We start from the raw sequence: 24,377 nt of genomic DNA, 5'->3' as shown, positions 1-24,377 counted from the left end.
TTTTAAAAATCTCAATGTCAGCCTGTCCTACCTTATCAAGGAAGTCTAAAGAAAACAGTAAGAGCTGCTGATAAAACAAAACTCAGCATGCCCAGAATTTGGCTGAGACCCCAGGATATAGGCCAGGCCATCAAGAAGAGTCCTATTCTAATTCTGCTGCAGGGTTTAAAAATTTTTTTTAAGTAAGTGCTATTAATCTTTTCACCTTTTTTTTGCTTCCAGATAACCATACAGACTACCGAATTGCCAGACAAATTTATTTCCTCTATAGTCAAAAGGCAGAACCAAACCAAACCATTTACATTACGCTGACCTACCCCTGTGGGGAGAAGGGAGAGTAATTTTCAAAGCAAGATCCAGGTAAACAAATAAAAAAAGGGGGAATACATCTAAGTATTCTTAAGTTTCAGACACACAACAGGAAGCTTTACTTAAAGAATCTGGAAGTTACTTTGAAGCTAAGTGTTTTATGTTTTATCTTGTTTATGGGGGTTATTTGCAGGGCTTGAGGGGATGTTTTGGGTATTTTGCAAATTTTTTTTGCTTTATTTTCATCTTTTTTGGTGTTGTCAACTCAGATGTTTGGTGAGGGAGGAGAGAGAAGTTGGAATGTAGGGAAAGTTTCAAACAACTGCATTCTTCCTATCAGAATAGGAAAATTATTTTTCCAGGACTAGAAATGTAATCTTTGATTAAAAATACTTTTGCAAAGGAAAGGTATTTTACGAGCAGGAGTATATGGCTTCTGTACTGGGCAGCTGTAGTGTGTGTGTGTGTGTGTGTGTGTGTGTGTGTGCACATCAGCACTAGGTCTTGAACTCAGGGCCTTGCATTTGCACTTAGCTTTTTCCATTCAAGATTAGTGGTTAATTGGAGATAAAAAAAAAAAAAATCTCCCAAATCTCAGCCTCAGCTAGGATTAGAGGCGTGAGCTACTGCGCATGAGCTACTGTGCTGGATGTACTGAACATTTACATACACAGAAGTGTACGAAAGCTGGATGTTTTGGGGGACAGAAAAAGAGCAACCGTTCCCTACCATGTTCACAAACTCCAGCTAGGAGCCCTGTGGTTGCTTCCTTCAGTTCCTGTGACACTGTGATGTCTTCCTTCTCCTGACTTCTTTCAGGCTTCCAAGCCTCTTCTTCCAGGGCTGCCTCAGAGTGATTGCAGAACTCTGCCCCTTCAGTGCGGGGCGGCTTGCAGCTGGACAGCTGTGGACAACCTTCCTAAGTCCAGCCTCCTCCCTCAACGCCACACTCTCTGCTTCCTGAGTCCTGGCTGCCTGCTGTCTGACCTCTTCACTCATCCACAGCCAGATGCCAGGTGCCCGTGGCCATGCCTGTGATCCTAGGCTGAGATCTGAGGGTCACTGTTTGAAACTAGCCAGGGCAGGAAAGTTCCATGAGACTCTTCTCTCCAAGGAACCACCAAGAACCCAGAAGTAGAGCTGTGGCTCAAAGTGGTAGAGTGCCAGCCTTGAATGAAAAAGCTCAGGGTCAGTGTCCAGGCCCTGAGGTCAAGTGCACAGGTGCACACACACACACACACACACACACACACACACACACACACTCCAGCTTGCATCACCTCTGACCATGTCTGTTCATAGGCAAAGGACAGGAGAGTCCTTCAGCCTCAGTTTCCTGAACTGTGAAATGAAGACAGAACGGATCCTACTCCAAGTTGGTATAGCCACCTGAGCCATGCTCCATCCAGATATAAATGACAAAGAAAGATCAAGTTGTCTGACTTTATGCAAGCCTGGGTATTACCAATGATGATCTTCCTACCTCCCAGAAAACAAGCAGTGAACTCTACCATTCGGACACTTAAAAAGATCTATGCATTAAAAGAAGAAAACAAAAACCAGAGGACCAGTGGTCACACCTGTAATCCTAGCTACTCAGGAGGCTGAGATCTGGGGATCATGGTTGGAAGCCACGCCAGGCAAGAAAGTCTATGAGACTCTTTATCTCCAACTAACCAGCCAGAAGAGGAGGTGTGCCCGGAGGAGTGAGAGTACTGTCCCTGAGTGGAAAAAAAATTAAAAGCTAAGGAACAGCGTCCAGGCCTTGAGTTCACACCCGAGTACACACACACACACACACACACACACACACACAAATCAAACATATATAGACATATAGTTCAAGCCCCAGTAAGTGCACATGCACACACACATACACACGCACAAATTAAACCAATATAGACATATCTAAACAAACAATACAAGGAGAAAGCATTGAATTTTTAATTTGGGTTTTGGATGGCATGCTCTCTCTGGCATCCTGCCCTCCCCCTGTCCTCCTCCCCCCCCCAACCCATTACCCACCCATCCTGAAAAAAAAAATCAGAGAAACAGATGTGATGATTCTGGATTACATCACTGGATAGCATGAGGTCCTGAAGGGAGGGAGAACTTAAAAAAGAAAAGAAGACAAATGACATTTTGCTGTGATTGTGTGCTATTTTAGTAGTGATGGCTTGACTTTTGGCCCAAATGCATATGGCAATAGCAAGTCTAACTCCAGGGACTCACCAAAAAAAAAAAAAAAAAAAAATCACCAAAAAAAAAAAAAAAAGCCGTTCGCAGCTGTACTGTACCGCAATACAGATTATATGTTTGTGGTGTCGCGGCCACAACAGAATGCTAATTAAAATAGTAGCGTGATGAGAGAGGCTGCAAGGGCTGCGTTCTATTATTTCCTGATGCACAGCTGCCTTTGTTTATATCGTTTATCCTCTCGTGCCACAGGTTTGTGTGTTGTTTTGTGGCTTTTAAAAAAATTACTTCAAAAATAGTATATCCCAATACAATGTTAATATTTCAAAAATTAAAAAATTTGAAAAACAAAACAAAGAGGTGGCAGATTGTCATCTTTGTGTCATTTTCCCAACAGCACAACTGGAAAGCCTGTTCGGGTTGAGTATTTAGAAATAATTTATCAGCCATATTCCGACATCGCCTGCCTTCTAACATAATGGCTGAATACTTGAACCAAACGAATGCATAACCACCCTGACATCACTTATGAGTTTTAGATCGGTCAGTTAATGGAAGTCTTTACCCGAATCAATACTATAACAGCTTCTTGAAATGAACGTGATTTTTTTTTTACACGCCATACTGCAAACAATAAGTACAGAAATATACTACCTTTACAACCCGGCACAAAGAAAACAGACATGTGAAATTAAAAAGCAATTATAATTTGTTTTTTGCAAACTAATATTCTAGTCGATTATTAAAAAACACTTTCAGAAATAGGTACTTATCATTAAATAATTGGAAAGCATTAAAACACACACACACACACACACACACACACACACACAGACAAACCCCTGCACCTGATTAATCATTTTTACACTTTTCAAATAGCTGTTTTACCTGCTAGCTACTTTATCAGCTTGCTATTAAGTATTGATATTGATGATGGATGTAATAATGATTAAATAAAAAGCCACATTTAGAGCTAGAGGTAGGTTATTTTTTTCTTTTTCTAAATATGTTTTTCCCCATAATCTCTATTCAAGAGAATACTGTCTGGGTGTCTAAATTAGTTTTTTATGCCCCTCCCTCTTTCTCTTCCTTTTTTGCTTGGATTGTACATAAAAATGACATGCTAGAAAACACAGATTTTTCTCAAATAGTGTCTCCCCCCCCCACTACCAATCTATACATACTAGAGTAATTTGCAATCAGAGTCAGGAAAAGCTGTTGGCTCAAGTTCAAGATGTTTATGGTACACTGACTGCACCCCTCAAAGGACCAAAAACCACCCTGGAGTTTTATTTCAAATTTCCCTAAATGCATCTTTATGGGTGCCAGGTATAATAGTTAAAGAAATATGTAATACTTAGGGCATAGGTCGCCATCCTTCAACCAGAGTTATCAATTAAGTTAGAAAAGGACTCACACACACCAAAAAAAGAAAAAAAGAAAAAAGAAAAAAAGCAGCAATTCACTAATCAAAGACACATTCTTGCCAGCCATGGCAAAAGACATGGAAATCTTCCCCATCGCCAACTGAAGGGATGGGGCATTGTCGCTTTATGACGAGGCTAACTGGTCATCTCAGCTAAATGGGGGGGATGGCATGAAGTGGCTGTCTTTTGAAAAAAAGCAGTCATGAGAAGAATGAGAGCTATCGGCGCCCCCAGATGCCAGCTAACCACAAGAATGCCACAGGTGTGTCCCTGCCAGCCACAGAGCACCTCTCCTCGGCTATGGCTGTCCCCTACTGTGGACACAACATAGATTTTTTTTTTAATTGGATCCAGGAGCTAGCTAAATTATCCAACTGCTCTGTGCTTAAAGCCCCCAGCTAGCTTATATACCAATAATAATAAACTTGCTGTAATAGCTGCTCAGCCTATTATGTGGTATCATTCTCTCTCTCTCTCTCTCTCTCTCTCTCTCTCTCTCTCTCTCTTGGTCTTTGTCTCTGTGTCAGTCTCTGTCTTTCTCTGTGTGTCTCTGTCTATGCTTTTGTCTCTGTCTTATCTGTGTGTCTCTCTGCCTTTGTCTCTGCCTCTGTGTCTCTGTCTCTCTTTTACTCTGTCTCTCTGTTTTTCTGTGTATCCCTCTCTGTATCTCTCTATCTATCTCTCTGTGTGTCTGTTTCTTTCTCTGTCTATGCCTTTGTCTCTCTCTGAATTGTGTGTCTCTCTACCTATTTCTGCCTCCATCTCTCTGTCTCTGCCTTTGTCTTTCTGTCTCTCTTCTTTACTCTGCTTGTCTCTCTCTCTGTGCCTCTCTGTGTCTCTCAGTCTCTATCTCTCTGTGTCTCTCTCTTGTCTCTCTCTCCCTTGTCTCTCTCTTTCTCTTTCTCTCCATAAAAATGAAAATAATTTAGTCTGCTCAAAGCAACTGAAGGAACCCCTCAGTTGGTTCCCTTCTTTAAAGAAATGGCTGAAGAATTATACAATGGATCCAGGTAAATAATATTGAGTGATATATACACTGAATTTTATTCCATAAGACAAGCTGCTTCTCTTCTGATATAGGGGAGAGAATAATGTCTTCACTCAAGCTAACAATGTCCTCGCTCACAGCTGATGTCTCAACGTTCCCTTTGCAGCACAAGGATGCATTTTCTTTCCTTTAATATGCTTGTCTGCCAGGTTAAAGAAACAGCCAGCCACAACCATACTTCAGGACAGTGATTTGCCACAGGACACAGTCCAGGAAGGCAGGAGGACCAGACCAAAATTGGTCAAAACAAAATGGGAACCCTATGCCACCATTCTGAATCTCAGAAAAGTGTTGTCTTTCTAAATAAGAGAGCAAATGATTTTAATGGGTAGAAATCATCTTCTAAACTCAATGCATGACTGTATCACTTGGAGATACACACACACATACACACATGCAAATCATTTTTGTTTTGCATTTTTATACCAGTATTGGGACTAGAGGCCTTGGTACTGTCCCTGAGTTTTATCACTCAAGTGTGGTGCTGTACCATTTGAACCACAGGTCCATTTCTGGTTTTTTTTGTGGTGCATTGGAGATAAAAGTCTCACAAACTTCTTGCCCGGGCTGGTTTTTAACTATGACCCTCAGATCTCAGCCTCCTTATTACTAGGATGACAGGCATGAGCCATCAGCACCTGCCTTACCTCCTGCTCTTGAGCTGAAACTACTTAATAACAACTAGGCAGTGAAATATTAATAACATTATTGTAGATCACATAAGTATGATGTCTGTGGAGCTGCCAGACAGTACCCAGAAGAGGCCCTGACTACAAATAGCAGCAATGAGCAAGGTAGCGAGACGTCTGCGTGGACAGTTGGAGAAAGAGGACTTGGGAACACTTCAAAATAAGTTTTCTATATTTACTTGATTAGGCAGTTCATTTAGAAACTTCAGCTGCTAATTATAGGTAGAATACAGACAAGCTGGTAGAGAACGAGTGAATTTTCTGGAAGTCTGAGAGCCACGTCAGAGCGTACCCTTGCAAAATGGCTTCTGAAGATTGATGACAGAGGCTCATGCTTAACTACTCAGGAGGCTGAGATCTCAGGATCATGGTTCAAAGCCAGCCTGGGCAGAAAAGTCCATGAGAACCTCTAACAGTGCAATGAACCACTAAAAAACTGGAAATAGAAGTGTGACTCCAGTGGTAGAGCACTAGCCTGCAGCAGAAAAAGCTAAGGGACAGCTCCCAGGCCCTGAGTTCAAGCACCAATACCTCCCCAACACAAGTATACACATATTAAGGGGAAAAAATGGTCTCTAGCCTTTTTCCACATGACTCTCCTTCACTGAGAAAGTTGGGCACCCTGCTTCGACCCTGCCCTCCTTGCAAACCATGCTCCTGCCTATCACCTTTGGCACACCCCAGTCTGCACCTTGAGTGGTACTTGCCATGTCCTACTAAAATCCACGACTCAGCATGGCTCCTGGGGCAGTTTCAGACATAACAGTATGAGCCATGAAACGGTAAAATCCATGTAAAACTCCAGATTTCTGGTTTTGCTTAGAAAATCCCAAGCAAGAGCAATGCTGGACCTTCATTCACCTGCACATCCTCCTGGGGATGGGGTAAGCGTAGGGGTGATGACCTCTTCATTGATGGATTGGTTTAACAACATTGGATGGATGGATGGATGGATGGATGGATGGATGGATGGATGGATGGGGAAATATATTGGCTAGATGGCTAGATGAGTAGATGGGTAGATGGATAGATGGATGATAGATGGATGGCTGGTGGATGGACTGGTGAGTGAATGGATTGGTGGATGGGTCAATAAATAGATGGGCTAGATGGCTAGATGAGTAGATGGGTAAAAGTGGTGGATGAGTGAAGGGATTGGTGATTGAGAGGGTGGGTGGGTGGGTAGATATGTGGATGGAAAATGATGGATGGATGGACTGGTGAGTGGAGGGATCATTAATTGGGTGGATGGATAGGTGGATGGATGGGTGGATGGATGAATTGGTAGGTGAATTGGTGAGTGGGTGGGTGGATAGATGAATATGGATGGGTAGATGGATGGATGGATGAGTGGGTGGGTGGATAGGTGGTAGATGGATGGACAGACCTGGTGGATGGATAGAAAGGTAGGTAGAATATGGTAGATGGTGAATGATGGATGGATTGATGGATGGGTGGGTGAGTGGGCGAATGGATGAATGGATGATGGATGATGGATGGATGATAAATTGATAGGGGGATATATCTTCACTATGTGGATGTCAAGGGTAAAGAGAACATAACTTCCCATGGCAGGGCTCACCCCATCCAGGTCCAACACACCACTGCCAAAGCCAGATTTGTCCCCCCAAGGGAGGATGAGGGCTGTCATGTCCCTTGCACACATCATGAGAAGAATGGAGGACCCTGGAAGGAAGAGGGAAGAACCCAGGCCCTGCCCTTGGGTTGCTCAGAGACCAGGTGAGACCAGGTATGAAGTTCAGGCAACAAAACAGGATAAGTAACAGTGGATGGAGAACAAAGCTTGCACAGAGACCTTGGCATATAGGAGGATCACTGTTGTTAGCCTGGAATAGCAAACAGCAAAGCTGTGACAGTGAGGGAGGGGAGTTGAGAGAACTGGGACCAGGGAAGGAGGAAAAGGAAGAATGAAACTGAAAAATATCACCCCTGTGCCTATAATTCCAGGAGATGAGTCAGAGTCTTCCCAGGCTGGATTGCCCCTGATGCTACTACTGCCATAAAATGGTCTGACTTCATGGGTTCCTCCTCAGAGGAGCTCATCAAACAAAGCCACCAGAAGTCCGCTCTGACCTCCTTAGCCAATGCACTGTAAAGGTGTAAATTTAGTAAATGCACCTGACCCAAAGCCAGCACTGGTGGCTCCAGCCTCTCATCCTAGCTACTCAGGAGGCTGAGAAAGGAGGATGCAAGGTCAAAGCCAGCCAGCGTGGGAAAGCCCATTAGAGTCTTGTCTCCAGAGATAGAGTACCAGCCCTGAGTAAAACAGTGAAGGGACAGTGTCTAGGCCCTGAGCTGAAGCCCCAGTATACACACACACACACACACACACACACACACACACACACACACACACACACACACACACACTAAGAAAAACTGTCTTTTCTATCAAAGTGTATAGCTTAACAGCTCCTGCTTTGGCCATGTAGCTTGACTCTTGTTAAAGAAAAGAGAAACACCTTTGGGACAGAGGAAGTATCTTTTGAAATGTAAGATTTTGTCTTAAACTGGTTTCTTTTCAAGATGGCATTAAGACACCGGTCAGATTGTTCAAGAAATAGCAGAGGGTGTGGTTGTATTTTGAGATTACTTGTATATGGTTAATCTCATTTCAAAGTCACCTTATGTAAATACAATTATCCTATTCAAACTAGCCAATCACGATCAGATTGTGAACCTGAGATCAGCCAATCTGAGCAGAGGGGTGGGGCCTGCTGCTCTAAGCATAAATATCCAGTCTGCCTGCTCTGGTCAGAATTTTGGTTGATGGAGCACACTTCTGCACAAGTAAATTTTGCATTGCTGAGATAATTCTTTATTTTCATGTCTATCATTGTGACTCCAGTGGTTCTTGGGGAGCATATTTGTACCAACATACACACACACAAATGTACTTGGTCCAATGAAACTGTCCTGCTTCCTGCCCCTAGGTGCCACATCTGTGCTGTGTGAATGTTGTATAAATAGGAAAGCCTGGAAATGCAAAGAAATCCCAGAATAAAGGGTGCATTTCTAGACGAGACAGATTCCCAGCCTGACTACATAGCTGGTGTTCTTGTGGACAGCCAATAAATATGGCTTCAGTAGTCAGATGATATTTAATTAACATTAAACTCTTTTATTTCGTGTAAGTTAGAGCCTTGCCCGAGACACTTCATTTGGAAAGTAACCTGGCACTCAAGATTAAAATGAAATATTAGCATGTCAATGTCGACTTCATGATGGCATGCGCTCCCTCTAGCCCTCAACCTGCGGGGAGCCACAGGAACAGAACAGAGTTAGTTGCTTCTGAGTTTTCCCAGCAGAAGGAATTTAACATAGGGGCTTTCCAAGGTAAGAGGTCAAGCTTTATTAAATGGAATAGGGTCATGGGCTTGAGGAAGAGCAAAATGAAAGGGGGAAAATCACCAAATCAACTCTTGATACTGATGGCTCACGCCTGTCATCCTAGCTATTCAGGAGCCTGAGGCCTAAGTTTGAAGCCAACCCAGACAGGAAAGTATGTAAGACTCTCGTCTGCAATTAAACAATATAAAGCAGAAGTGGAGCTGGAGCTTAAGTGGTAGAGCACCAGATTTGATTGATAAAATTAAGGGGCAGGACCCAGACCCTGAGTTCAAGTCCCAGTACCAGCACAAAACCATAATCAATAGATACATAGAGGCTGGGAATATGGCCTAGTGGCAAGAGTGCTTGCCTCATATACATGAAGCCCTGGGTTCAATTCCCCAGCATATAGAAAACAGCCAGAAGAGGCACTGTGGCTCAAGTGGCAGAGTGCTAGCCTTGAGCAGTAAGAAGCCAAGGACAGTGCTCAGCTCCAGAGTTCAAGGCCCAGGACTGGCAAATAAATAAATAAATAAATAGATAGATAAATAAATAAATAAATAAAAGAGGCTTTAAAAAAAAAGAAATAGAGATATGGATGATAGATACATACACAAAGATATAGATGGTAGACAGATGACACATATATAATGTGTAGACATTTGCTAATACATAAATAGGTGACAGATTATATCGTACACAGTTGAAACATAAATCATAGGTATATGGCAAGGTAGCAGATAATATAGATAGCTAGATCTAGATCGATGATAGTTAGAGATAGGTAAAGTATTGATAGCTATAGAACTAGATATAGGCAGACAGACAGGTAAAAAGGCATATAGATAAGCAGATAGATAAACAGGTAGACAGGCCTGCAGACATAAGCAGATAGACAGACAGATACATAGATCGATAATGAGTAGAGATATATGATAGACAGCAGATAGATAAACAGAAAGACAGATGATGATAGATGAACAGAGAGATAGATAGATGATAGACAGAAAGATAAACAGATAGACAGGTTGATTGATTGATTGCCTGGTACCAAGCACAGCTCCCAGGTACTCTGGCTGGCAGAGAATATGATGCCTACTCTCAAGAATCTTTCAATCTAGGAGTAAAAGAAACAAGGGACGGTGCCCAGGCCCTGAGTTTCCCACACACACACAAAGAAGTACTTCTACCTTTAAAAAGTTAAGTACATGGACAAGTTCTCATAGTAAAACTCAGGAAGAAGTGTGGTGGGACAGAAGTGCTGGCATGGGGCTAAGGAACTGCTCCAGTCAGGCACTGCTCCCCACAGAGGCAGGGAGGCAAGACTGCCCCTCTGCACCTGGTCCTTCCCTGGGCTGGCAGGGGCCATGTGGGCTTAGTGATCCTTCTGTGTGTTTTGGGAAGTACCAAGCACACCTTGCACCCCCTGTGCTGGCAGCTCTCCTCCACCCAGGCTGGGTGGGAAGTGGAGTTGGGGGAGGGGACTACAGGAAATCATCCAGGGGATGGTCTGTGCAGAAGATGCAGACTTTTCCAGCCCAGGGATCTCTCCCCTTAGGAAGGAGAGAAAGGAGGGAGAAAGGTGGAAAAGACAAATGAGGGTGAGGGGAAGGAGGAAAAGGGAAGAAAAAATGAGAAGACAGAGAGTGTGTAGGGTGTAAGGGAGAGAGAGAAAAAGAGAAGGAGGAGGAGGAAGAGAAAGGAGAGAGGAGAGAAAGAAGGGGAGAGAGGAGGGAGAAGAGAGAGAAACTAAGAAGGGAGGGGAGGGTAGAGAAGAGGAAAAATGGAGGAGGAAGATGGGAAGGGGAAACAGGAGGAGAAGATGGAGAGGAAGAGAGGGAAGTGAAGGAGGAAGAGGAGAGGTAGAGGAAAGGACAGAGAAGGGAGGGGTGGGGAGGGGCATGGGAGGAGAAGAGAGAGGGAGAGACAGAAACAAAGACAGGGACAGACTGAGAAAGTTGTTGACTAGGAGGAGGGGGGGAAGGGAGGGGAGGGGAGCAGAGGAGGAGAGAGTGACAGAGGGGGACAGACAGCTATGGAAAGAAAGACAGAGGGACAGGGAGGAATGGAGGGAGGGAAAGAGACAGGGAAAGAGAGGGAGGGAGGGGAAGAGAGAGAGAGACTGATTATCTAAAGATTCAGTGCTGGCTCAAGTCCTTATCAGGAAGAAAAATTTTAAAATGCATGAACTCTATTTATACCCTGAATAAACAAGATAATTGCGTGTTCCTTTCATAAACTGTGCCTTGATTTCAGATGGCCAGTGACCAGGCGTGTGGTTGGATTTCATCGAAGCAAATTGAGAAGCCAGGGTCTTGAACCCTGTGACCAGGGGGCTGTGCTCTTTCATCAAGATCTGCCATCACCATCCACATGGTGGAGAGCACAGAGAGAAACCGGTGAGTCTCTTACTCTTGGAATTGATATGTAAGTGGAAGTGATGGATCTTTCAATGGTTCCCTTGGTTTTTGTCCCCACAGCACAAGTGAAGTACATCATCTATTGTCTAAGTGTGGGGAGAAAAGAATGCACACAACCCCTGTGAACAACAAGTGTGCTTTGTTCTTTCTAAAGAGCCAGAAGCACCTCATTCTTATTTAAAAAGACACCTCACACCTGTCATCCTAGCTACTCAAGGGGCTGAGAGCTGAAGATCACAGTTCAAAGCTAACTCAGGCAGGAAAAGTCTGTGTGACTCTGTCTCCAATGAACTACCAAGTAGCCAAAAGTGGAGCTGTGGCCCAAGTGGTAGAGCACTAACCAGCCTTGAGTGAAAAAGCTCAGGGCCTCAAGGGACAGTACCCAGGCCTTGAATGGACCAGGACACACACATGCACACACACACACACACAGATAGCCATTGCCTCAGATTCACATTTCTGGCCTCAGAACATAGACAGATCGCTCATGACCAAGAACCTCAGGCAGGCTGATAGAGTGCTGGTCATCCCAAAGTCAGCTTCCTCTCTTCCCTGACGTCACTTTCCCATGTCACCCAGAAAAGACAGGAGCGAAGTCGCATCCTGTACCCAGTGGGGTGGGGGCCAGTTCCTCTTCCAGTGCCTTCTTCTCTAGTCCTGTCCACAAACTTCTGGCTGCCTAGATCTCTTTTGAGTACTTTGCTAGTAACTTCCCTGTCAGATTCTCTGTCTGTCTGTCTGTCTATCTCTCTGTCTCTGTCTCTCTCTCTCTCTCCTTAACCTCTCTCAGGATCTGCACACACTTCCACTCTCGATTTCCTCTCTTTGCATACCGATACCCCAACTCCTTATAAAACAGTGACCTTCTCATCCCCTACAGGCTAGCCCTGGCTACGGAACTCCAGTCCTCCCAGCAACTGGTCTGGTTGCTACTTTCCCCAACTCTTCCTCTCTCAGAAATAAGTTCACCTTCTGGAACCTCCCTTCTACAGACAGCAGCTCTTATGGTCCTCACACCCACACGATTTACTTAGGAGAATTTTCTTTTTTTCTTTTTGGCAGTACAGGGGCTTGAACTTGGGGTCTCCCACTTGCTAGGCAGCTGTTCTACCACATGAGCAGCACCTCCAGCTCCTTTTTTATACTGGTTCATTTTGAGGGGGCATCTCCCTTTATACCCACATAGGTCTGAGCTGGGATCTTTCCTACTTGTGCACACAGCCCTTGCACTATACCTGTAGCTGGGATTACAGATGAACACCACTGTGCCCAGTCTATTGGTTGACATGGAGTCTCATGAATTTAGTTTTGTCCAGGGCTGGCATAAACTACCATCCCCAGATATCAGCTTCTCAAGTAGCTTGGCTTGAGGCACAGTGCCTAGCTTACTTATGAGAGTCTAATTGCTCTAAGGCTTGTCTCAATATCAGCTCCAAGATTTTCCTTTTTTGGCAATTCAATTACTTTGTTATTTCTTTAAATGAATGATGAGAAAGTACTGAGCATCAGGTAGGTCACAAGTAATAGCTTCACTTAGTTTTTCATTAACAATTTAGTTTCTTGCTCTTATAACTGATCGTGTGTGTGTGTGTGTGTGTGTGTGTGTGTGTGTGTGTGTGTGTGTGTGTGTGTACTGGAGCTTGAACTCAGGGCCTGGGCACTGTCCCTGAGGGATTTTGTGGGTTTTGTTTGTTTGCTTGCTCAAGACCAGCTTTTTACTCCTTCAGCTACAGCTCGACTATTGGGATTTTTTTTGGTGATTAATTGATGATAAGAGCCTCACAAACTCTCCTGCCTGGGCTGGCTTTGAACTCTAATCCTCATATCTCAGCCTCCTAAGTAGCTAGGATTACAGGCATGAGCCACTGGGTACCCAGCTTTCTTTAACTCTTAAACAAGAATCAGTCATGGCCTAATAGCCCTTCGAGACAGGGAGTTATGGAAGTATCATTTGGCCTTGCTAGAGGTTAAATCTCACTTAGAGGTTAAATCTCACTATAGAGGGGCTGGGGATATGGCCTAGTGGCAAGAGTGCTTGCCTCGTATACATGAGGCCCTGGGTTCGATTCCCCAGCACCACATATACAGAAAATGGCCAGAAGTGGCGCTGCGGCTCAAGTGGCAGAGTGCTAGCCTTGAGCAAAAAGAAGCCAGGGACAGTGCTCAGGCCCTGAATCCAAGCCCCAGGACTGGCCAAAAAAAAATCTCACTATAGAAAATTCTCTAAGATCTAGCAATGGCTCTACCCTGACAGTAGAAGGAAGCAAGGCCTTGTAAATGAGAAATCATCAGAGACAACAAGTAAAAATCAACACACCATAGGGCCTATATCCACCTCTGTCACACATGCATGGCAGGGAAACCCTAGTGGTCCCCAGAAGATTACAAGATTTTTGGTTTTTTGTCAGAGGGGTGTGTGTGTGTGTGTGTATGTGTGTGTGTGTGTGTGTGTGTGTGTGTGTGTGTGTGTGTGTGTGTGTGTGGTACTGGGGCTCGAACTCAAAGTTCTTACTTGAGTTTTTCTCTCAAGGTTGGTGCTCTATCACTTGAGCCACACCTCTACTTCCGACTTTTTGTGTTTCACCAGAGATAAGGGACTCAGGGACTTTCTTCCCCAGGCTTGCTTTGAACTGTGATCTTCAGATCTCAGCCTAGGATTACAGGTAAGAGGCACTGATGCCTGGCTAAGTCACACATTTTGAGGGGAAGATCACTTTTCTATTCAGGCTTTGGGAAGCCCCCTTAGTTTTTGTATCCAGCAGACAAACCCCTCCTCTGCACATGCAGATCTTCATCCAGCGCCCAATGCAGAAAGGCAGTGGGTCCACATACCCCCCTTCCCCTCCCCTCTCTTCCACCCTACACTTAATTCAATCAGCATACCTCAAAACCAAGACAACAATCTTCAAAACAGACAGGCAAGACAGAAGGCATCCAAAGAGATCACTGTGTGAAGATCCTTCCAGAATCTTACAACTCCAGCTACCACAAGAGCCTGCTATATCCCACTCCTGGGCAAGCATTGCAAGGAATGTCAATCCACAGACACTGGAGACACCGCCACCCCCATTAAGATCACAGTACTATACACAACAGCCAAGTTAATCAATCACCGATGAACCAATGAAGAGGAGGTGGTGTATATACACAAGGGAGTATTATTCAGTCATAAAGAATGAAACTACTCTGCTTGCAGAAAAATGATTGAAATCATCAGGTTAGGTGAAATAAGCCAGATTGCCAAAGTCACATAGCACATGGCTCCTCTCATACATGAAATCTAGACAGACAGACAGATAGATAGATAGATAGATAGATAGATAGATAGATAGATAGATAGATAGATAGATGATAGCCTGGTGCCAATGGCTCATGCCTATAATTACAACTGCTCAGAAGGTTGAGATGCAGAGAATCATGGCTCAAAACTAGTGTAGACAGTAAAGTCCTCAGGACCCCATTTCTTGTTATCCTACAAAAAGCCAGGCTAGAGGCCTGGTTCAAGCACCAGCCAAGGAAGCAATCAAAGAAGCTGGAGACCCTGGATTCAAACCCCAGTATGGCAAGAAAAAAAAGAGGAGTATAAATAAAACATGAGGGAGTACTTTGGGGTGCAAATGAATAGGAACAGGATGGATGAAAAAAAGAGGTCAATGCAGTCAAAGTACTTCACACACATATACTAAAATACACTAATGAAATGTTTAAATTATTGGAAAATAGAGATGATAAGAAAAGGTAATGCAGGGGGTGAATGTGGTTAATGTACCTTGTACACATGTGTGGAAAAAAATGACAAAACTTGTACAAATAAAATGCACTAACAAAAAATAGAGCCAGATGCTGGTGGCTCCCACCTGTCATCCTAGCTACTCAGGATGCTGAGATCAGAGGATGGTGGTTCAAAGCTAGCCCAAGCAGAAATGTCTGTAAATGAAAGTGGCACTGTGGCTCAAAGTGGTAGAGTGCTAGCATTGACCAAAAGAGCTCAGGAACAGTGCCCAGGCCTTGAGTTCAAGCCCGAGGACCAACACAAAAACAAACAAAAAAATAGAGACTGACACAGTGGCTCAAGACTGTAGTCCTAGCTACACAGGAAGCAACAATCAGGACACTGCATTTCGAGGCCAGCCCAGGCATGAACAGTCATGAGGCCTTCATCTCAACTTCTGGCTGAGCACCGCGGTGCGCGTGTGTTACCACAGCCACAGGGACACACAGAAGGATGAAGTAAGACACCTTGACCTTCTCAGCAATGTGGAGAGGTACAGGCCAGCTGGGGCATAAAGGAAGACCCTACAGTGAAAACAATCAAGGCAAAAGGGGGCTGGAGGCATGGCTCATGTGTTACAGCGCCTGCTTTGCAAGTATGAAATCCTGAATCAAATCCTCAGAACCAGGAAGGAAGAAAGAGAGAGGGATGGAGGGAGGGAGGGAGGGAGGGAGGGAGGGAGGGGGAAATGAGTGAATGAGGGAGAGAGGAAGGGGAAAGGAAGGAAAAGGAGGGAGGGAGGAAAGAAGGGAAGGAAGTAAGGGAGGGAAAGGGGAAGGGAGAAAGGAAGGATGGGTGGAAGGGAGGGAGTAGGGTAGAGGAGAGGAGGGAAGTGAAGAGGAGAGGAGTGAAGAGGAGGGGAGGGGCAGATGAGAGAAGCAGGAAGGAGAGGCCAGAAGGGGAGGGGAAGGGATGGGTAGAGAGGAAGGGAAAGAAAAGGGAATAAAAGAAAAAGAGAAGAGCAAGTAGGAAGGAAAGAGACAGCACAGCATCTGTGGCTGGTACCCCAGAAAGACCCAGAAAAAGTCACAGCCACCTAGTGACTGAGGGGGTGGGGTGGGGCACTGTAGCCTGGGCCCGGATGGTGAGAAGGGTTAAATTTATGTTCTATTACAGCCCCCCTTCCTTCCCTGCTTTTTTTTTTTTTGGTTTCATCTTCTCAGTAAAACACATAACTTAAAATGAAATCAAATATTAAAAATGACAGACTATGTAAGTGCCGTGAGTAACTTCAGGTCACGAAGGGAGGGAAACGCGGGCGAGTTGTCAGCCACTATCTGTCAGAGTGAATTAGGAACAATCAGGAGAGACTGAAGGGGAAGGTGATTGTTATTAAGCGTTGGGGCTGCGAGCGGGGTACCCAGATGTGGTCATGCATATAAAGGACAGGAAGCAGCGGTTTAATTCAGGAAGCCCTCGCCAACAGGGCAGCGGAGAGGAGAAAAGTCCTTTGTCACTAATAAGCTGGAAGTTACTTGGATAACAGCAGGGTTAGACTCGAGAATCAAACACATTTCTTTTCACTCCTGTGTGCCATTAATATCGAAGAAATGTGGGGCCTCCAAAGAAGAAATGCCGGGGGCAAGCTGGGAGGAGCTCAGGGCCTTCTCCAGAGGCAGTCCTCCAAGGCCCTCCAGCCTCCATTTCCACAAATCTGTGCACCCCTCCATCCTTCCATTTTGCATCCTCCATCCTCCACCTCCATCCTCCATCCTCTACCTCCACCCTCCATCCTCTACCTCCATCCTCCATCCTCTGACCTCCATTCTCCACTCCGCCATCCTTCCATCTTCCTGCTTCATTCCCCCATCATTCCATCTTCCATACTTTATTCTCCATCCCTCCAATCTCCATCCCCCATCCCTCCATCTTCTACCCTCCATCTTCCATCCTCCACCCTTCTGTCTTCCACCTGTCATCCTCCACCCTCTACCCCTCCATTTTCCACCCCTCCATCTTCCTTCCATCCTCCACCTCTATCCTCCATCATCATTTCCCCCATCCCTCCACCTGTACCCCTCCATCCTTCATCCCTTCACCCCTCCATCCTTCCATTAGGAAGTCTGATTCCACCAGACTTTCACTTTCCAGAAAAGTCATATGGCCAGAAAAAGAAAGAAAGAAAAGAAGTGGAAGAAAAAAGAAAAAGGAATTGTGATAATACTTTATTATTTCCAAGTGTCAGGCCCTATCATCTCTGGCATGTGAGGAAGGTAAATTCCCAGTGAACAGCCTTCCATGTAATGAAGACCATGGATGCAGCCACGAAAAGAAAACACACACACACACACACACACACACACACACACGAAACAATTTTATATGCAGACAAGGCCTGGTTTCATAAGAAATTACTTATGCAGGCGTTCTGCAATTATCCTGTGATACTTTCAGGCAACAGTCTGACAGCAGTTGTGCAAACAATAAAGGGATTACAGAAATAAAAACAAATAACATTACACACATAGAAACTGCATGTTGCACAAGGCTGGGACTGAGAAAGACAGGGAGTGAATGGCGCCAGGGACCAACAGGAAGTGACGAGACCAGGGAGGTGATGGCCCTTCCCAAGCACCCAGATGGCCCAAGTACCCGGATGGCCAAAGTGCCCAAATAGCCCAAGCACCCAGATGGCCCAAGTAACTAAATAGCCCAAGTACCCAGATGGCACAATACCTGGATGGAACTCTCAGTGGAAGGCCAAAAGACTTTCTCAGCTGAGGGGTCTCCCCTCCTCCCCTCCTCCTTGTCTCTGTCCTCTGGACCCTGACCCTCATCAAGAAGGAGGAGGAGAAGGATGTTGGGCCCTCTGCACGAAGACTAAGGGGGCCAGGAGGGCTGGGTGCAAGGAGAGCTGAGCTCCAACCTGGACCCTTCTATCTGGATACCAGGAGGACGCACAGGACACAAAGGCCAGTGCCTCAGCCCAGGGCCAACATGGACTCCTCCGCAAAGGTGATTTTGTTGCTTTTTCTCACTCCTGGGGCCTGACCTTGAGACATGAGCTTGTTAAACAAGAGCGCCTAACAACTGAGCCATGCCCCCATCCTTCTTGCTTTCATTCTTTCTCAGACAGGACATTAACTTCTGCCCTGGTGGGCTTTGCATTGCCCTTCTCCTACCTCTCCCTCCCTCCTGAGTAGCTGGGATTACAGGTGTATACCACCATGTCCAGCCAAAAAGTTGTGAGGGCTGGGGATATAGCCTAGTGGCAAGAGTGCCTGCCTCGGATACACGAGGCCCTAGGTTCGATTCCCCAGCACCACATATATAGAAAATGGCCAGAAGTGGTGCTGTGGCTCAAGTGGCAGAGTGCTAGCCTTGAGCAAAAAGAAGCCAGGGACAGTGCTCAGGCCCTGAGTCCAAGGCCCAGGACTGGCCAAAAAAAAAAAAAAAAAAAAAAAAAGTTTTGTGAAAACTTAAATAAGTTGCCAACAGTAAGGAAGAAGAAGCACCAAGGAGGGGAAGAACTGGATTTATTTCCCTGCCTGAGACACACAGTGACAGGTAAATCATGGCCTTCCTGGGTCTCCTCCCCAGGAATGCACTCAGGTTGAATTGGAACTGGCTGAGCGGCTTCAGTGCTAATACCCTTTGTCCAAATCTTTCAGCCTTTGTGTTCCTAAAGTGGAAAATAAAGACACAAACCCCTCTGGCACCCCTCCACACACAAATGGGTGCCACCTTCCTGTTCAGAATGACCCCCCCCACACACACACACAGATCATCTGTGACTACCCAAAGGCTGGCTCATGGTGCTCAGATGATAAATGGGCCAGTGTGACTTCAGGCTCTGTGTTGCCAGTGACTTGCTCTGCCTGCCTGGACAAGTCCCCTGTCTTCCCTAGGCCTCAGACTTACGGCTTTGATGGCAAAAGTTCTGCTAACCTATGGGCTCATGAATGATCTAAAATTCTGGAAAAAGAAGTTCCATGTGGCATCACATCTGCAGGGCCCAAGGGAAAGAGAACAAAGCTACCATGACCAAGACTTAACATGCTTAAACAACTTCTGCATGATATCGGCATGTCCCAACATGACTCACTTTCTCCTGAAGTGAGTGAAAGATGTCTCTGCTACCTTGAAGGCCACTGCCTTCTCTCGCAGGACTCAGCCAGACTGAACCTCCCTAGTCCTTCACCTGGCACTTCTGCCAAGTACCTGCCAGTGGGCCCAGCTGCCTCAGGCTACCCAGGAACCCATGATGGCCTTGAGGAATAGCCCCAGGGTCTGCTGGCCATCCCCTTGCCTCCCAGAGCCTGCTTGTCTCCATTCTCTACTTGAGCAGGTCACTGGCCCATTCTTTTGAAGGAAAGCAAAGAGCACAATAAAGAGACCCTCCAAATCACTCAAGCCACTGAAATTCTCACACCTGGAAGCAATCGCTTAGTTTCTCAAGATGTCCAAATTGGTTACAAGCAACACAAACAGGAAGACGTTGGCACACAGCTCAATGGCTGAGAGTGTTTAAGCTCAGATTAGTGCCCTGGGCTTCATTCTAAGCACTACAATGCAATCAAACAAACAAGCAAACAACAAAACAAAACTAGGTGCTGGTGGCTTGTGCTTATCATCCTAGTTACTCAGGAGGCTGAGATAGGAGGACCACAGTTCAAAGTCTTATCTCCAATTAACCAGAAAAAAGCCAGAGGTGAAAATGTGGCTCAAGTAGTAAAGCACCAGCCTTGAGTGGGAAAAGCTAAGCAAGAGTGTTAGGCTTTGAGTTCAAGTCCCAATACTGGCACAAACACATACACAACTACCTGTAAAAGAAATGCAAAAATGTCCCACCATGGCCTTCAAAGCCATGTCTTTTCTGAGCAATCCAACCTGCTTATTCTTCCCCAGAGCTTACTATGTTCTGGTAGACAGACAGCTTATCTCTAAGCCACCCTCATTTGTATTTGTTATGACTTTTGCCAGACTTCCACCCAGCTAGTTTTTCTTTGCCTTTTGTCCTTTCCTCTAAAGTACAGATATTCCTCCCTTTCCCCACCCATTTTCCTGCTTATCCATTGGCTGTTTTCTTTACACTCCTCATCCATTTTCCTGCTTGTCCATTGGCTTTCTTCTGCACACTTCCTGCCCATTTGCCTGCTCATCTATCTGCTCTCTTCTTTACACTTCCTACCCCTAACCCCTACAATATAAACTCCTTGGGGAACAGTATTATTGACTGGCAATGCTGTCTTCAGTGTCCTGGGGTGAGATCAGGTTAAAAGTCTACATGAACCACCCTTAAACCTTGGGCCTGCCATCTGTTAAAGTCTGAATCTGAACTGTTCCTCCATGGGCGATGTGCTAAACTTGGGTTCTCCATACAGGGTGCTATTTTCAGGGGTTGTAGAAACTTTAAGACACAAGGCCTATCTGGAGGAAGTAGGTCACTGGGGATATCCTGTCCCTGGCCCACCCCTCCCCAGGACCCTCCTTCCTTCTCCTTTATTTCTGCCATGAGATTAACAACAGACATTCTGCCCAAGTGCATTGTGGCCAGGTGACTATGGATTTAGCCCTCTGAAATTATGATTCAAAATGAACCCTTCTTGCTTTAAAGTTGTTCACATCAGGCCTTTTGTCACAGTAAGGCTAACACAGCATCGACCTGAGGCGTATCATCACTTCTCCAACCTCACTTTTGGAAAATGGAAGGCAACAATAGTATCTGTCTGCTGGTAGATTTATGTGAATTCATTGGTGTGGTCCTAAAGAATGCTTGGTTCGCAGATTCTAACTCTACCTGCCTGCTAGAGTTCTGATTACCTTTGCTTTGCACTTTTCTCCACAGGAAAGTTGAGTAATAAACCTTCAATTCCTACCTCACTGCATACCCACAAAGGAGCTTACAAGGATCCTTGTGTCTGTGAGACTCAAGATCTCTTGGTGAAGATCAAAAAGGGTTATCATCATCATCACAAAGAAATTATTCTCTCTACTCCTAAAGTATAGCCATGGCAGCCATTAACTAAGGCAATTACTGCCACTGGACAGCTGTTGACTCAAAATTCTGCACGGGGACAAGAGAATCCTGAAGCTTCCTTGGGACAACCAGAGCCTGAGCTTGAGTCCCCAAAGTTCACCTTGCTAAACTCCCCTGAGTCTAGCCTACCATGGGTGTAATGGGGGACACAGGTACCTGAAACATGGAAGAAAGTACTATCCTTGCCCTGTAATCCAGGCCTCATGGCTTTGCAGGGTGACTCTGGAGAGACATCTGAGACATGAATTCCCTTTCTGAGGTGTGATAGGTCCAAGCACCATGGGTGGCCCCCACTTCTTTGTAGAGGGTACATGAGCGTGGCAATGTAGTTGCCCCAAAGTTGTGTCTGTATAGCTTTATTATTTTCTGGATTTTAGGGGGGTTGTCTTTGGTTTGCTTTTTCTATTTTCTTTTTGTTGTTGTTGTTGTTTTGGTTTGGTTTGGTTTGGTTTCTTTTTTCTTTTTCAATATTAAGGATTGAACATGAGCTTAAAAAAGCATTTTCTGTCGAGTTACCTTCACTCCTTATTTTATTTCATTTATATTTTGTGATAACAGTCTTGCTATGCTGCCCAGGCTAGCTTGGAGCTTGCTTGCTGTCCTCTTTCTCTGAGCTCCCTCCCTAGCTGGTATCATAGGTGTGTGCTACTACACTTAGCCTGTTGTAGCATTTTATGAATTCACTAAGTCAAACGAATTTACAAAACAAAACAAAGTAACAAGCCATGAGACATGGGTAGAAGGGAGAAATGGGACTAACACCTCCCCCCTCCCACCCCCACCAATACACATAGCTAATTCCACAAAGCCGAGAAATGGCTCAGGGACTGAATTAATCCACTCTTGACCTATTTGAAATCAGCTCTATCAGAGTTAGGACATCCAGAAAAGGGGTCCAGCTCCAGCCAGTGTTCTGGGGCCACAAAGTCATGGGGAGAGTGGGAGGGAAGTGCCCACCTGTGTAATCCTCTTCTTGAGGCCTTCTCCTTCCTGTCACCAGGAGACATGGATTTGCTCTCAGACAGAAACTTCCAGCTCTGTCTTCCCATTCACAGGGCCTCCAAATCACCCCAAGGTATGCCTATGACTTCCACTTCATTCTCTCTGCCCTCTCCTTACCCAGCATGCAGCACTTTCCTTATCCACAATTCACTTTCACTGTGTCATCTACCTGAGGTCAGCCACAGTCCCCAAATATTAATATTTATCTTGACTCTTTTGAGAGAGAGAGACAATGCATTTTCAAATAATGCTTATTACCATATATTGCTGTGATGGTTCTGTTTTATTATTAGCTATTATTATGAGTCTCTTTACTGTTCCTAATTTCAGACACCAAACTCTATCATGGATGTGCATGGGTAGGAGAAGCTTAGGGTTGGATACCGTTGAAATGTTCAGGAAGCTCTGAAGGGCTTGAAATGGGTCCCCTATGAATCCAAGGGGGAAGGAGGATGCTTTAATTGTTCTAGACAGTGCAGGGGTATTAACATTTTGAAATGTGTGCATTGCTGGCAGGAAATTCAGGTAAAGCTGGGAGCCACAATCTGTCCTAGAGTCAAGAAGTGGCTGACATCCCAGCCGTGCACCTCAAGAGATAGTACAGAGTATGGAATGTTCCAGAACAAGCTGGTGTGCTCTCTCCCTCCTTACCCACTCCCAGCTGGGCCCCATTCTCACTGGCCTACCTACCTTACCTGAGGCCCAGTCCTCAGTGACGCGAAGAGCTGGGCGTTCACATACTCTGAGCCACCAGGCAGCAGAATCTCTACCATTAATGTAGCAGTTAAATATTGTAAGACTCTTAACTCTCCCCCATCTGTGTTTTGCCTCCCAAGAGGGAAAATAGTCTTCTCAGACATTCCCTAATCTGGCAGGCAAATCCTAAACCTTACTGGCAACTGCAGGCTTGTTTTCCCAACCAAACAGCTATGGAACCAAAAAAAAAAAAAAAAAAATCCTCTCTGCCTGCGATATGCTTACTGAAGTGAGTGGGAGGAACGGCGCCAAATGGCTCAGTCTGGAAATCCAAGGGCTGGGAAATTTGGGGGTCATCCTCAACATGAGCAGGTGCAGGGGACTCCTGTCGCCCATCCTGAATGGGCAGCCCATGACTGCTGGAATTGGCTTTTTCTTAACACAGAATAAACCCACATGCACAAAAAAAGGAATACACCCACAAAAGAAAAAAAAAAAAAGAGCTCCTGGAAAACACCATGGTGTGAAATCAACATTTTTCTTACTCAAATAAAGGGGGTGGGGGTGAACCAAGGAAGAATTCCAACCCACTTAATTCAGACACTTCTCTCCTAGCAGCTCACACGAGGGGGGATGGTTGCCTTGCCCAGGCCTCTGCCTCCATGAATGTGGAAGCCCTCAGACCCTTCCTTCCCATTTCATGGGAACTCCTTGGATCTTTCCTCGTCCTTGACATCTTTAACACCAGAACTCTGAACAGGCCTATGTGATCTGCTAACAAACCATCAGACCCTCATGGCGGACGGCTAATTGATACGAGCCTTGATCGACTGGCCTTGATGTCTATCTGAAGTCCTCCACAGCCAAGATTTAAATGTTTCATTTTATTTTTAACTTTTTCCACATTTCAGAAATGGCAGGCAAAGAGGTATGGTTTTCTTTCTTTTTTTTTTTCTTCTTTTTTTTTTTTTTTTTTACTTTTTACTATCAGAAAGAATCGTGGTGCAGAATAATTTATGATTTCAGCTCAGGCTTTCAGAAAGAAAGGGGAAAAAAGCTATTTCAAATCTTCACTTTGATTTGCTTGTTTCAAAACTACTCAAAATAACAGCAGTACTTTCTTGGAACCAGAATATGCCAACAGCACCTCAAGATTTTTTTTTTCAAGTGAAGCATCTTCTTTATCCCAGAAGAAAACTCGAGAGAGGAATTAAGCCACAAAGTAGATCTTTGTGTTCCTCTCCACCTAACATTCAATCATAAAGGTGGAGGATGTTTCTGTGAGGTGTCACTTACCCAAAGTTAAGAATTAAGATATGGGCATTCTGAGCCCAGTAGAAGTTTCTAGGGTGCTGTTGGCTGGGGCAGGGGTGAAGATAAGAGGTCCTGTGTGGCTTGGATTTATCTCAGGTCAGCTCGAAGTGGAAGAAGGAAATAGAATGTATCCAGGCCAAAGAATTTTCATAGAGTGAGACTTACCTTAGCAG

General features: G+C 45.1%; 1 protein-coding gene across 2 annotated transcripts in view; it reads right to left on the bottom strand.

The window, feature by feature from the left end:
* Nucleotides 1-24,377, bottom strand: part of Znf536 (zinc finger protein 536) — a 306,532-nt gene that overhangs the window by 282,075 nt on the left and 80 nt on the right. For both annotated transcript variants that reach the window (XM_048329817.1, XM_048329818.1), the window contains exon 1: nucleotides 24,370-24,377. This exon is cut by the window's right edge and continues 80 nt beyond it. The gene's annotated coding sequence lies outside the window, so the exon portion shown is untranslated. The remainder of the gene's footprint in view (nucleotides 1-24,369) is intronic.

Source organism: Perognathus longimembris, chromosome 20 (assembly GCF_023159225.1).
Source record: "Perognathus longimembris pacificus isolate PPM17 chromosome 20, ASM2315922v1, whole genome shotgun sequence".
Taxonomy (NCBI): domain Eukaryota; kingdom Metazoa; phylum Chordata; class Mammalia; order Rodentia; family Heteromyidae; genus Perognathus; species Perognathus longimembris.
This window is presented reverse-complemented; position numbering and strand designations above follow the sequence as displayed.